Here is a 16,559-nt window from a genome sequence, read left to right as displayed (position 1 = left end):
TTGCAGGCGTCGGCGGCTGTGGCTTGGGGCTCCAGGGGGGCCCCGGGTCGCTTTTAAGGGGGGAGGGGAGGTGGCTTGCGGAGGGGGCGGGGAGGCGTGGCCGACTCGGCCACGGCAGCGGCGTGGCGGTCGCGGTCTCCGCGAGGGAGACGGCGGCGCGGGGAGGCTGGGCCAGCTGGGCCTCTGCCCAGTTCGGTCCGGCGGGCTTTTTTTTATTAAAAAAGCAGATTCCGCCGAAAAGAAATCCTAGAAAAATAAATAAAAATCTAAAAATACCAAAACAAATTTTCATTGTCTAAATAAAATATTAGAACAGGGTGAACAATTTCTTGGCCTAAAATGCAATTTTGAAAACATGCAATTTTTCTAATGCAAATAAAATAGCAATAAAATCCGAATAAAATCAAATATTTGATTTTAATATTTTCCTCCAATATTTCATTTATTTTGAAGAAGTCATATTATCTCCTCTCATATATTTTAATATGAAATATTTTCGGAGAGAAATATAATGAAAACAAATAATCCTCGTTTCAATATTTGATAAAATTCAAATATGAAAACAGTGAAATCCCCAACTCTCTCCTAGGGTCCTTGAGTTGCTTCGAATTTCGAGGATCGCAAAACGAAATGCAAATAAAATATGCTATGCATGAATGACCTATGTATAACATTCCAAATTGAAAATTTGGGATGTTACAACACATGAGCAAAACGTTTCAACCGGACACATAGAAAGATAGGGGCTTATAGTTTCGCCTCCCAACGTATTCACCTCAAGGGTGATGTCAACAATAATAACTCATGCTATCTATATTCAGCTGGACATATGTGCCTAGATCTTCCCTCACCACATGATGCTTGCCAAAGGAGAAAAATAAAAAGGAATAGAAGGAAAACTTCGACTCTTTGCATAAAAGTAAATACATAAAAGTAAAAGATAGGCCCTTCGCAAAGGGAAGCAGAGGTTGCCATGCACTTATTTGTTTGTATGCTCAACCCCTTAGTGCAAAAGAACGTCACGTTGCATTGCCCCTTGTGATAGTGACCTTTATTATGCAGTCTGTCGCTTTTATTCTTCGCCATCACAAGTTCGTGCAACGCTCAATTTTCTCTTACACTAAATGATATTACACTTTTAGAAGCAATTTTTATTGACTTTTTGCATCGATGACAACTTACTTGAGGGATCTTGCTCAATCCCTAGGTAGGTATGGTGGACACTTAAAAATAAGATTTGGGTTTAAGGGTTTTTGGATGCTGAATTTTTGGCTAGCAAAGATAGGGGGCAAGCACCACATGTTAAAGGATCCATGACAATATGACTTCTATGTGAATATAAACAAAAATAAACCATTAAGTTGTCTTCCTTGTCCAACGTCAACAATTTTGGCATATAATATTTTGATGAGGGCTCACAATCACAAAAGATTTCTAGGATAGTATATTTATATGTGAATCTTCTCTTCCCTTTTTAATTCTTTCATGAGTTGCATCATTGACTAATGCTATGTTTGTCAATCTCTAATAAAATTTTCTACTTATACTTTTCCTTATGTGGTGTCATCACCTACCATAAGATTAGTATATGATCTTCTTGATTTATTTCCTTTCTTTTATTTATTTCCTTTCTCTTTTTCTTCCTTATTTATTTTCTTTTATTTGCAACATGAAAGTAAAGAAAGCAAAAACTCAAACTAAACTTTATTATATATCTTGCACATGATTACAAGGATATATCACTAAGCAAACTCTCAAAGAAGAAAGGATTGAACTAAACTTTTATTCATCTAAAGCAAAATATCAAACTAAAATAAGTAAAGGCAAAAAGATAGTGGGATGATACGATACCTGGGCACCTCCCCCAAGCTTGGCGGAAGCCAAGGGGAGTGTCCATACCCGATACTCAATTCTCTTTTGGTGATGAAGAAGATGGTGGTGGTGAAGAGATCATGTCCTCGGATTTCCATGGCAGTGGTCCACCATCATAAGAGGAGGAGTGAGTCTCACGGGTCCTGCAACTAGCAGCCAAACTCATACCTTTAAACCTCGCATCATATTCAAAGACTTGGTTTTGGAGATCATAGATCTGGCTTTGGAGGAAGTTGATTTGCTTGTTGAGGGTGAAGACGGCGTCGTTCATGGGCTTGCCATCCACCTTGAGATCACGGGAGAGGTCCATGATCATGAGGTGATTGGCATTGAGTCCACGCTCCACCATCCCCTTGCATCGAAAGACATCCTGCTCCATAGCTTCGAGCCTAGCCTCCACAGTTCCTGTCCCTTTGGGACCTTGCACATCGCGGATGTGGAGCAACCCCTCATGCATCTGGATGACCTGAGGGTGCTGCACCACCTCCCGCAGATATGGGTTGATGCCGTTCTTGAAGAACTTGTCCTTGGAGGAGCTGGAGGTGGCCATGGTAGATGAGATCTGATAGAAAACAACAAGGAAAAGAAAACAGAGGATTTCTCCGTGATACGGTGGTTAACAGGTTCATGGAGTATATATAGATTTTTTATCTTGGGGACAAGTAAACTGTAGAAAAAGCGAGTCCGGAAGGTGTCCCAGGTGGGCACAACCCACCTGGGCACGCTAGGCAAGCCTGGCGCGCCCCGGTGTCTTGTGCCCACCAGGGTACGCTTCCTGGAAGTTTCTTATTTTCCTATTTTTCTAAATATTCTAAAACTGACAAAAAATATTTTTGTGGATTTTTCGGAGTCCGTTTACTTACTGTATCACGTACCTCCTTATTTTCATGATGCTGGAGTGTTCCAGAAGGACTCTTTTATGTGTTCTTCCGGTGTAAAATTTGGATAATATTACTTTCAACATTAATGGGCGTACCTGAGATGTAATGTTTTATTCGTTGCCCATTGACAACCTTCGGGTTAGTACCTTCGGCATTATTTATTTTGATGGCTCTAGACCGATAAACCTCCTCGATAACGTAGTGGCCTTCCTGATTTGAGAGGAGTTTTCCTGCAAAGAATCTTAAACGAGAGTTGTACAAAAGAACATATTCTCCAAATTTAAACTCACGCTTTTGGATTCTTTTGTCATGCCATCTTTTAACTTTTTCTTTGAATAATTTTGCATTTTTTCATAAGCTTGGGTTCTCCATTCATCTAATGAGCTAATATCAAATAACCTCTTTTCACCAGCATGTTTGAAATCATAGTTGGGCTCTTTGATGGCCCAATATGCTTTAAGTTCTAACTCAAGAGGCAAATGACAAGCTTTTCCATAAACCATTTTATAAGGAGACATACCCATAGGATTTTTATATGCTGTTCTATAAGCCCAAAATGCATCATCTAATTTCTTAGACCAATTCTTCCTAGACCTATTGACAGTCTTTTGCAAAATTAATCTTATTTCTCTATTGCTAAGTTCAACTTGACCACTAGACTGAGGATGATAAGGTGATGCAATTCTATGGTTAACATCTTACTTGGCAAGCATTTTACGGAAAGCACCATGAATAAAGTGTGAACCACCATCACTCATTAAATATCTAGGGACTCCAAACCTTGGGAAAATAACTTGCTTAAGCATTTTAATAGAGGTGTTGTGATCAGCACTACTGGTTGGAATAGCTTCTACCCATTTAGTAACATAATCAACAACAACCAAAATATGTGTATACCCATTAGAGGAAGGAAAATGACCCATGTAATCAAATCCCCAAACATCAAATGGTTCAACAGCAAGTGAATAATCCATAGGCATTTCTTGACGCTTACCGATATTACCTATTCTTTGACATCCATCACAAGATAAGATGAACTTACGGGCATCCTTGAAGAGAGTAGGCCAATAAAATCCAGATTGCAATACCTTGTGAGCAGCTCTATCTCCAACATGATGCCCTCCATAAGCTTCGGAGTGACATTTCCGTAGGATTTGTCCCTGTTCATGCTCAGGTACAGAACGTCTAATAATACCATCTACTCCTTCTTTATAAAGATATGGGCCATACCAAAAGTAGTGTCTTAAATCATAGAAGAATTTTTCTTTTGTTGGTATGTAAAGCTAGGTGGTAAATATTTAGCAACAATGTAATTAGCATAGTCAGCATACCAAGGAGTACTATAATCAACATTTATTGCAGCTAACTGCTCATCAGAAAAACTATCATCAATAGGTAGTGGGTCATTAGGCACATTTTCAAGCCTAGATAAATTATCAGCTACGGGGTTCTCAGCTCCTTTTCTATCAATGATATGTAAATCAAATTCTTGTAACAAGAGAACCCAACGAATAAGTCTAGGTTTAGCATCTTTCTTTTCCATAAGATGTTTAATAGCAGCATGGTCCGTGTGAATAATTACTTTTGAATCAACAATATAAGTTCTAAATTTATCACAAGCAAACACCACTGCTAAGAATTCTTTTTCAGTAGTAGCATAGTTTCGTTGAGCACTGTCTAGAGTTTTACTAGCATAATGAATAACATTCAATTTCTTATCAACTCTTTGTCCTAGAACAGCACCAACAGCATAATCACTAGCATCACACATAATTTCAAAAGGCAAGTTCCAATCAGGTGGTTGAACAATAGGTGCAGAAATTAAGGCTTTCTTGAGTGTTTCAAAGGCTTGTAAACAATCATCATCAAAAACAAAAGGAATATCCTTTTGCAAAAGATTCGTAAGAGACCTAGAAATTTTAGAAAAGTCTTTGATAAATCTCCTATAGAAACCAGCATGACCTAAGAAACTACGAATACCTTTTATATCTTTAGGGAATGGCATTTTCTCAATTGCGTCAACCTTAGCTTTGTCCACTTCAATACCTCTTTCAGAAATTTTATGACCCAAGACAATGCCTTCATTAACCATAAAGTGGAACTTCTCCCAATTCAAGAAAAGATTTGTTTGTTCACATCTCTGCAAAACTCGATCAAGATTGCCTAAACAATCATCAAAAGACTTCCCACAAAAAGAGAAGTCGTCCATGAAAACCTCAACAATCTTTTCACAAAGTCAGAGAATATAGCAGTCATACATCTTTGAAAGGTAGCAGGTGCATTACATAAACCACAAGGCATACGTCTATAAGCATAGGTTCCAAAGGGACAAGTAAAAGTGGTCTTTTCCTGATCAGGTTGAGAAACAGGTATTTGTGAAAAACCAGAATATCCATCAAGGAAGCAAAAATGTGTGTGCTTAGACAATCTTTCAAGCATTTGATCAATAAAAGGCGGAGGGTAATGATCTTTTCTAGTTGCTTTGTTTAATTTTCTAAAATCAATTACCATTCTATAGCCTGTAACAATTATTTGTGGAATGGACACAATGAACAAGACTTACCCATCTACTATCAGCTATGGGATAGATTATACCTGCTTCCAGAAGTTTTAATATTTCCGTTCTTACCACTTCTTTCATCTTCGGATTTAACCGACGTTGGTGATCAATAACGGGTTTAGAATCAGGTTCCATATTAGTTTTGTGCTGACATAGAGTGGGACTAATGCCCTTTAAATCATCAAGAGTATATCCAATAGCAGCTCGGTGCTTCCTTAGAACTTTCAATAATCTTTCTTCTTCATGTTCTGAAAGGTTAGCACTAATAATAACATGATATATCTTCTTTTCATCAAGATAAGCATATTTAAAGTGTCTGGCAATTGTTTTAATTCAAACACAGGATCACCTTTAGGTGGAGGAGGACCTCCTAGAGTTTCAATAGGTAAATTGTGTTTAAGCAGAGGACGTTGTTCAAACAAAATCTTATCTATTTCATTTCTTTCATGCATATGTAAATCATTTTCATGGCCTAGCAAATATTGTTCTAAAGGATCAGTAGGTGGCACAACAATAGAAGCAAGACCAATTATTTCATCCTCACTAGGCAATTCTTTTTCATGAAGCTTTCTACTAAACTTGGAAAAGTTAAACTCATGAGATTCATCACCAAAACTAACCGACAGTTTGTTTCTCATAGTCTATTCTAGCATTAAAGGTGTTCAAGACAAAAATCATCTTGTGGGGAACCAAGAACAAGAAAATCAGTAGGGTATTTTATTTTCCCACACAAGACTTCAACATCTCTAACAATCCCAATTGGTGATATAGTGTCTCTATTAGCAAGTTTAGTAGTAACATCTATGTCTTCTATCTTTGTGGGTGCTATGTTATTCATAATTTTTTGATATAAGGAATAAGGAATAGCACTCACACTTGCACCTATGTCACATAAACCATGATAAAAATGATCTCCTATTTTAACTAAGACAACGGGCATGCCAACAACAGGTCTATGTTTATCATTTTTATCAGGTTTGGCAATTCTAGCAGCTTCTTCACAGAAGTAAATAACATGCCCATCTACATTTTCTTCCAAGAGATCTTTAACCATAGCAATACTAGGTTCCACTTTAATTTGTTCATCAGGTTTAGGTGTTCTAATGTAACTCTTGTTAACCACGGTTGGAACTTTAGCATGTTCCTTTATCCTAACAGGGAAAGGTGGTTTCTCAATATAAGAAGGAACAACTAGATCAACATTGTAAAGTATAGTTTCTTCTTTAACTGGTACCGGTTGTTTAATTTCTTCTTTAATAGGTGGGTGATATTTAAACCACTTCTCTTTAGGGAGATCAACATGAGTAACAAATGATTCACAAAAGGAGGCTACTATCTTAGAGTCAAGTCCATATTTAGTGCTAAACTTTTGAAAAGCATCGGTATTCATAAAAGATTTAACACAATCATACTTAAGCTTAATACCTGACTCTTTACCTTCGTCGAGTTCCCAATCTTCAGAGTTGCGTTTAATTCTTTCCAAAAGATCCCACCGGAATTCAATAGTCTTCTTCACAAAAGAACCAACATAAGAAGTATCGAGCATGGTTTGATCATTACGAGAAAGCCGAGCATAAATTTTTTGGATAACAATTTCTCTTGAGAGCTCATGATTGGGGCATGAATATAACATTGACTTCAGCCTCCCCCAAGATAGAGTGATACTTTCTCCTTCACGAGTCCAACAATTATATATATAATTCCGATCACGATGAACTAGATGCATAGGATAATTTTTTTGGTGGAACTCCAATTTCAATCGATCCCAATTCCAAGATCCAATATCATCGCATAGCCAATACTATGCCAATTCTTTTTCCCTTCAAAGATAAAGGGAAAACATTTTTCATAACTTCATCCCCGGGTAAACCTGCAAGCTTGAACAATCCACAAATTTGTTCTACATATATCAAGTGCATTTCAGGATGTTCTGTTCCATCTCCTGCATAAGGATTAGCTAGCAGTTGTTCTATCATACCCGAAGGAATTTCATATTCAATATTTTCAGTAGGTTTAGTAGGTTGAGGGGTAGCTAATTGTGGTTCCAGTCGAGGTGAATATACCCCGAACAAACCCCTCAAAGGATTGTTTTCCATAGTAACAAGTGACAATAAATTTCAGCACACTATATAAATGTTTCCTTACCAAATTCCACTTACCAAAGGCGCTTCACTCCCCGGCAATGGCGCCAGAAAATAGCCTTGATGACCCACAAGTATAGGGGTTCAATTTTAGCTCTTTTCGATAAGTAAGAGTGTCAAACCCAACGAGGTGCAGAAGGAAATGACAAGTGGTTTTCAGCAAGGTAATGTCTGCAAGTGCTGAAATTGTAAGTAGCAGAGTAGTTTGATAGCAAGATAATTTGTAACGAGCAAGTAACAATAGTAGCAACAAAAGTGCAGCAAGGTAGCTCATGTCTACTACACAACCTTCTTCTTGTAGACATTGTTGGGCCTCCAAGTGCAGAGGTTTGTAGGACAGTAGCAAATTTCCCTCAAGTGGATGACCTAAGGTTTATCAATCCGTGGGAGGCGTAGGATGAAGATGGTGTCTCTCAAGCAACCCTGCAACCAAATAACAAAGAGTCTCTTGTGTCCCCAACACACCCAATACAATGGTAAATTGTATAGGTGCACTAGTTCGGCGAAGAGATGGTGATACAAGTGCAATATGGATGGTAGATATAGGTTTTTGTAATCTGAAAATATAAAAACAGCAAGGTAACTAATGATAAAAGTGAGCGTAAACGGTATTGCAATGCGTTGAAACAAGGCCCAGGGTTCATACTTTCACTAGTGCAAGTTCTCTCAACAATAATAACATAATTGGATCATATAACTATCCCTCAACATGCAACAAAGAGTCACTCCAAAGTCACTAATAGCGGAGAACAAACTAAGAGATTATTGTAGGGTACGAAACCACTTCAAAGTTATCCTTTCTTATCGATCTATTCAAGAGTCCGTAGTAAAATAACACGAAGCTATTCTTTCCGTTTGATCTATCATGGATTTCGTACTAGAATAACACCTTAAGATACAAATCAACCAAAACCCTAATGTCACCTAGATACTCCAATGTCACCTCGAGTATCCGTGGGTATGATTATACGATATGCATCACACAATCTCAGATTCATCTATTCAACCAACACAGAGAACTTCAAAGAGTGACCGAAAGTTTCTACCGGAGAGTCAAGACGAAAACGTGTGCCAACCCCTATGCATAGATTCCCAAGGTCACGGAACCCACAAGTTGATCACCAAAACATACATCAAGTGGATCAATAGAATACCCCATTGTCACCACGGGTATCCCACGCAAGACATACATCAAGTGTCCTCAAATCCTTAAAGACTCAATCCGATAAGATAACTTCAAAGGGAAAATTCGATCCATTACAAGAGAGTAGAGGGGGAGAAACATCATAAGATCCAACTATAGTAGCAAAGCTCGCGATACATCAAGATCGTGCCAAATCAAGAACACGACAGAGAGAGAGAGATCAAACACATAGCTACTGGTACATACCCTCAGCCCCGAGGGTGAACTACTCCCTCCTCGTCATGGAGAGTGTCGGGATGATGAAGATGGCCACCGGTGAGGGAACAGGGTCCCGATTGGTTTTTGGTGGCTACAGAGGCTTGCGGCGGCGTAACTCCCGATCTAGGTTATATTCTGGAGGTTTCTGTATTTATAGGAATTTTTGGCGTCGGTCTCACGTCAGGGGGGGTCTCCGAGTCGTCCACGAGATAGGGGCCCACGCCCAGGGGGGTAGGGCGCGCCCCCACCCTCGTGGAAAGCCCGGGACAATAAAAAATTATAGATACGTTGGAGACGTATCAAGCATCCCCAAGCTTAATTCCTGCTCGTCCTCGAGTAGGTAAATGATAAAAAAAGAATTTTTGATGTGGAATGCTACTAGGCATAATTTCAATGTAATTCTTCTTAATTGTGGTATGAATATTCAGATCCGAAAGATTCAAGATAAAAGTTCAATATTGACATAAAAATAATAATACTTCAAGCATAATAACTAAGCAATTATGTCCTCTCAAAATAACATGGCCAAAGAAAGTTCATCCCTACAAAATCATATAGTTAAGTCATGCTCCATTTTCGTCACACAAGAATGCTCTCATCATGCACAACCCCGATGACAAGCCAAGCAATTGTTTCATACTTTAGTAATCTCAAACTTTTTCAACCTTCACACAATACATGAGCGTGAGCCATGGATATAGCACTATGGGTGGAATAGAATATGATGATGGGGTTATGTGGAGAAGACAAAAAAGGAGAAAGTCTCACATCAACGAGGCTAATCAATGAGCTATGGAGATGCCCATCGATTGATGTTAATGCAAGGAGTAGGGATTGCCATGCAACGGATGCACTAGAGCTATAAATATATGAAAGCTCAACAAAAGAAACTAAGTGGGTGTGCATCCAACTTGCTTGCTCATGAAGACCTAGGGCACTTGAGGAGGCCCATTGTTGGAATATACAAGCCAAGTTCTATAATGAAAAATTCCCACTAGTATATGAAAGTGACAAAACAAGAGACTCTCTATCATGAAGATTATGGTGCTACTTTGAAGCACAAGTGTGGTAAAAGGATAGTAACATTGTCCCTTCTCTCTTTTTCTCTCATTTTTTGGGCCTTCTCTTTTTTATGCCCTTTCTCTCTCTTTTTTATTCCTCACTTGGGACAATGCTCTAGAAAATGATGATCATCACACTTCTATTTATTTACAACTCAATGATTACAACTTGATACTAGAACAAAGTATGACTCTATATGAATGCCTCCGGCGGTGTACCGGGATATGCAATGAACCAAGAGTGACATGTATGAAAGAATTATGAATGGTGGCTTTGCCACAATTACGATGTCAACTACATGATCATGTAAAGCAATATGCCAATGATGAACGTGTCATGATAAACAGAACAGTGGAAAGTTGCATGGCAATATATCTCGGAATGGCTATGGAAATGCCATAATAGGTATGTATGGTGGCTGTTTTGAGGAAGATATAAGGAGGTTTATGTGTGAAAGAGCATATCATATCACGGGGTTTGGATGCACCGGCGAAGTTTGCACCAACTCTCAATGTGAGAAAGGGCAATGCACGGTACCGAAGAGGCTAGCAATGATGGAAAGGTGAGAGTGCGTATAATCCATGGACTCAACATTTGTCATAAAGAACTCACATACTTATTGTAAAAATCTACAAGTCATCAAAAACCAAGCATTACGCGCATGCTCCTAGGGGGATAGATTGGTAGGAAAAGACCATCGCTCGTCCCCGACCGCCACTCATAAGGAGGACACTCAAAGAACACCTCATGTTTCAAATTTGTTACATAACGTTTACCATACGTGCATGCTACGGGACTTGCAAACTTCAACACAAGTATTTCTCAAATTCACAACTACTCAACTAGCACAACTTTGATATCACTACCTCCATGTCTCAAAACAATCATCAAGCATCAAACTTCTCTTAGTATTCAGCACACTCATAATAAAGTTTTTACTAATCTTGAATACCTAGCATAATAGGATTATTTAAGAAAATTACCATGCTGTTTAAGACTCTCAAAATAATCTAAGTGAAGCATGATAGATAAATAGTTTCTATAAAACAAATCCACCACCGTGCTCTAAAAGATATAAGTGAACTACTAGAGCAAAACTATATAACTCAAAAGATATAAGTGAAGCACATAGAGTATTCTAATAATTTCCGAATCATGTGTGTCTCTCTCAAAAGGTGTGTACAGCAAAGATGATTGTGGTAAACTAAAAAGCAAAGACTCAAATCATACAAGATGCTCCAAGCAAAACACATATCATGTGGTGAATAAAAATATAGCTCCAAGTAAAGTTACCGATGGAAGTAGACGAAAAGAGGGGATGCCTTCCGGGGCATCCCCAAGCTTTGGCTTTTAGGTGTCCTTAGATTATCTTTGGGGTGCCCATGGGCATCCCCAATATTAGGCTCTTGCCACTCCTTGTTCCATAGTCCATCAAATCTTTTACCCAAAACTTGAAAACTTCACAACACAAAACTCAGCAGAAAATCTCGTGAGCTCCGTTAGCGAAAGAAAACAAAAGACCACTTCAAGGTACTGTAATGAACTCATTCTTTATTTATATTGGTGTTAAACCTACTGTATTAAAACTTCTCTATGGTTTATAAACTATTTTACTAGCCATAGATTCATCAAAATAAGCAAACAACACACAAAAACAGAATCTGTCAAACAGAACAGTCTGTAGTAATCTGTAACTAACGCAAACTTCTGGAACTCCAAAAAATCAGCCAAAATAGGACGACCTAGACAATTTGTTTATTGATCAGCAGCAATTGGAATCAATATTTTAACACGTTCTGCTGATTTTTAACAATTATTTTCGTGAACCGAAAGTTTCTGGAATTTTCTGCAAGATCAAATAACTATCATCCAAGAAGATCCTATAGGTTTAACTTGGCACAAACACTAAATAAAACATAAAAACACATCTAACCAGAGGCTAGAATTAAAATTTATTCCTAAACAGAAGCAAAAAGAAAAAAACTAAAAATAAAATTGGGTTGCCTCCCAACAAGCGCTATCGTTTAACCCCCCTAGCTAGGCATAAAAGCAAGGATAGATCTAGGTATTGCCATCTTTGGTAGGCAATCCATAAGTGGCTCTCATGATAGATTCATATGGTAATTTTATTTTCTTTCTAGGGAAGTGTTCCATGCCTTTCTTTAATGGAAATTGCAATCTAATATTCCCTTCCTTCATATCAATAATTGCACCAATCGTTCTAAGGAAAGGTCTACCAAGAATAATAGGACATGAAGGATTGCAATATATATCAAGAACAATAAAATCTACGGGCACATAGTTCCTATTTGCAACAATAAGAACATCATTAATTCTTCCTATAGGTTTCTTAATGGTGGAATCCGCATGGTGCAAGTTTAAAGAGCAATCATCAAAATCACGAAAACCTAACAAATCGCACAAAGTCTTTGGAACCGTGGAAACACTAGCATCCAAATCACACAAAGCATAGCATTCACGATCTTTAATTTTAATTTTAATAGTAGGTTCCCACTCATCATAAAGTTTTCTAGGGATAGAAACTTCCAACTCAAGTTTTTCTTCATAAGATTGCATCAAAGCATCAACGATATGTTTGGTAAAGGCTTTATTTTGAGTATAAGCATGAGGAGAATTTAGCACGGATTGCAACAGGGAAATACCATCTATCAAAGAGCAATTATCATAATTAAATTCCTTGAAATCCAAAATAGTGGGTTCATTAATGTCTAGTGTTTTGATCTCTTCAATCCCACTTTTATCAATTTTAGCATCAAGATCTAAAAACTCTGAATTTCTGGAACGCCTTCTAGGTAAAGGTGGATCATATTAAGTCCCATCATTATCAAGATTCATATTGCAAAACAAAGATTTAATAGGGGACACATCAATAACTTTTAGATCTTCATCTTTATTTTCATAGAAACTAGAAGAACACGCTTTCATAAAGCAATCTTTCTTAGCACGCATCCTAGCGGTTCTTTCTTTGCACTCATCAATGGAAATTCTCATGGCTTTGAGAGATTCATTGATATCATGCTTAAGAGGAATAGATCTAAGTTTTAAAGAATCAACATCAAGAGAAATTCTATCAACGTTCCTAGCCAATTCAACAACTTTAAGCAATTTCTCTTCAAGCAAAGCATTGAAATTCTTTTGCGAATTCATAAATTCCTTAACACTAGTCTCAAATTCAGAGGGCATCTTATTAAAATTTCCATAAGAATAGTTGTAGGAATTACCATAATTATTAGAGGAATTACTAGGATAAGGCCTAGGATTAAAGTTTCCTCTATACGCGTTATTACCAAAATTATTCCTACCAACAAAATTCACATCCATAGGTTCATTATTATTCTCAATCAAAGTGGACAAAGGCATATCATTAGGATCAGAAGAAACACTCTTAGTAGCAAATAATTTCATAAGTTCATCCATCTTTCCACTCAAAACATTAATTTCTTCTATTGCATGCACTTTTTTATTAGTAGATTTTTCAGTGTGCCATTGAGAATAATTAACCATAATATTATCTAGGAGTTTAGTAGCTTCTCCTAAAGTGATTTCCATAAAAGTACCTCCCGCGGCCGAATCTAAAAGATTTCTAGAAGCAAAATTCAATCCGGCATAAATTTTTTGTATAATCATCCACAAATTCAAACCATGCGTAGGGAAATTACGTATCATTAATTTCATCCTATGCCAAGCTTGTGCAACATGTTCATGATCAAGTTGCTTAAAATTCATAATATTGTTTCTAAGAGAAATAATCTTAGCGGGAGGAAAATATTTAGAGATAAAAGCATCTTTGCACTTATTCCATGAATCAATACTATTTTTAGGCAAAGATGAAAACCAATCTTTAGCACGATCTCTAAGTGAAAAAGGAAATAGCTTCAATTTAACAATATCATTGTCCACATCTTTCTTCTTTTGCATATCACACAAATCAACGAAGCTATTTACATGGGTAGCGGCATCTTCACTAGGAAGGCCGGTGAATTGATCTTTCATGACAAGATTCAACAAAGCAGCATTTATTTCACAAGATTCAGTATCGGTAAGAGGAGCAATCGGAGTGCTAAGGAAATCATTATTGTTGATACTGGTAAAGTCACATAATTTGGTATTATCTTGAGCCATCGTGACAAGCAAGCAATCCAACACACGAGCAAACAAGAAGCGAACAAAAAGAGGCGAACGAAAAAGAGAGGGCGAATAAAACGACAAGGGTGAAGTGGGGGAGAGGAAAACGAGAGGCAAATGGCAAATAATGTAATGCGGGAGATAAGGGTTTGTGATGGGTACTTGGTATGTTGACTTTTGCGTAGACTCCCCGACAACGGCGCCAGAAATCCTTCTTGCTACCTCTTGAGCACTGCGTTGGTTTCCCCTTGAAGAGGAAAGGGTGATGCAGCAAAGTAGCGTAAGTATTTCCCTCAGTTTTTGAGAACCAAGGTATCAATCCAGTAGGAGGCCACGCACGAGTCCCTCGCACCTACACAAACAAATAAATCCTCGCAACCAACACGATAAGGGGTTGCCAATCCCTACACGGTCACTTATGAGAGTGAGATCTGATAGATATGATAAGATAATATTTTTGGTATTTTTATGATAAAGATGCAAAGTACAGAAAGTAAAATAAAAACAGCAATGGAAATAGCTTGTTGTCGGGAGATTAATATGATGGAAAATAGACCCGGGGGCCATAGGTTTCACTAGTGGCTTCTCTCAAGAGCATAAGTATTTACGGTGGGTGAACAAATTACTGTTGAGCAATTGACAGAATTGAGCATAGTTATGATAATATCTAGGTATGATCATGTATATAGGCATCACGTCCGAGACAAGTAGACCGACTCCTGCCTGCATCTACTACTATTACTCCACACATCGACCGCTATCCAGCATGCATCTAGAGTATTAAGTTCATAAGAACAGAGTAATGCTTTAAGCAAGATGACATGATGTAGAGGGGTAAACTCATGCAATATGATATAAACCCCATCTTGTTATCCTCGATGGCAACAATACAATACGTGCCTTGCTGCCCCTACTGTCACTGGGAAAGGACACCGCAAGATTGAACCCAAAGCTAAGCACTTCTCCCATTGCAAGACAGATCAATCTAGTAGGCCAAACCAAACTGATAATTCGAAGAAACTTGCAAAGATAACCAATCATACATAAAAGAATTCAGAAGATTCAAATATTGTTCATAGATAAACTTGATCATAAACCCACAATTCATCGATCTCAACAAACACACCGCAAAAGAAGGTTACATCGAATAGATCTCCACGAGAGAGGGGGAGAACATTGTATTGAGATCCAAAAAGAGAGAAGAAGCCATCTAGCTAATAACTATGGACCCGAAGGTCTGAGGCAAACTACTCACACATCATCGGAGAGGCTATGGTGTTGATGTAGAAGCCCTCCGTGATCGATGCCCCCTCCGGCGGAGCTCCGGAACATGCCCAAAGATGGGATCTCACGGGTATAGAAGGTTGCGGCAGTGGAATTAGGTTTTTGGCTCCGTATCTGGTAGTTTGGGGGTACGTAGGTATATTTAGGAGGAAGGAGTACGTCGGTGGAGCAACAGGGGGACCACGAGGGTGGAGGGCGCGCCTGGGGGGGGGGGGGGTAGGCGCGCCCCCCTACCTCGTGGCCTCCTATTTGATGTCTTGACGTAGGGTACAAGTCCTCTGGATCACGTTCGTTCCAAAAATCACGTTCCCGAAGGTTATATTCTGTTTGGACTCCGTTTGATATTCTTTTTCTGCGGAACTCTGAAATAGGCAAAAAACAGCAATTCTGGGATGGGCCTCCGGTTAATAGGTTAGTCCCAAAAATAATATAAAAGTGTATAATAAAGTCAATAATGTCCAAAACAGAATAGAACATAGCATGGAACAATCAAAAATTATAGATACGTTGGAGACGTATCACATATAAATGCATATAAAACATCCACGATTGATAATATAATAGCATGGAACAATAAAAAATTATAGATACGTTGGAGACGTATCAAGCATCCCCAAGCTTAATTCCTGCTCGTTCTCGAGTAGGTAAATGATAAAAACAGAATTTTTGATGTGGAATGTTACCTAACATATTTTTCAATGTAATTATCTCTATTGTGGCATGAATGTTCAGATCCGAAAGATTCAAGACAAAAGTTTAATATTGACATAAAAATAATAATACTTCAAGCATACTAACTAAGCAATTATGTCTTCTCAAAATAACATGGCGAAAGAAAGCTCATCCCTACAAAATCATATAGTTTGGTCATGCTTCATTTTCGTCACACAAAAATGCTCTCATCATGCACAACCCCGATGAAAATCCAAGCAATTGTTTCATACTTTAGTATTTCTCAAACCTTTTCAACTTTCACGCAATTTATGAGCGTGAGCCATGGACATAACACTATGGGTGGAATAGAATATAATGATGGGGGTTGTGTGGAGAAGACAAAAAAAGAAAGTCTCGCATTGACGCGACTAATCAACGGGCTAGGGAGATGCCCATCAATTGATGTCATTGCAAGGAGTTGGGATTGCCATGCAACGGATGCACTAGAGCTATAAATGTATGAAAGCTCAACAAAAGAAACTAAGTGGGTGTGCATC

The sequence above is a fragment of the Triticum aestivum genome, chromosome 2D, assembly GCF_018294505.1.
Source record: "Triticum aestivum cultivar Chinese Spring chromosome 2D, IWGSC CS RefSeq v2.1, whole genome shotgun sequence".
Taxonomy (NCBI): Eukaryota; Viridiplantae; Streptophyta; class Magnoliopsida; order Poales; family Poaceae; genus Triticum; species Triticum aestivum.
Note: the sequence above shows the minus strand (reverse complement) of the source record.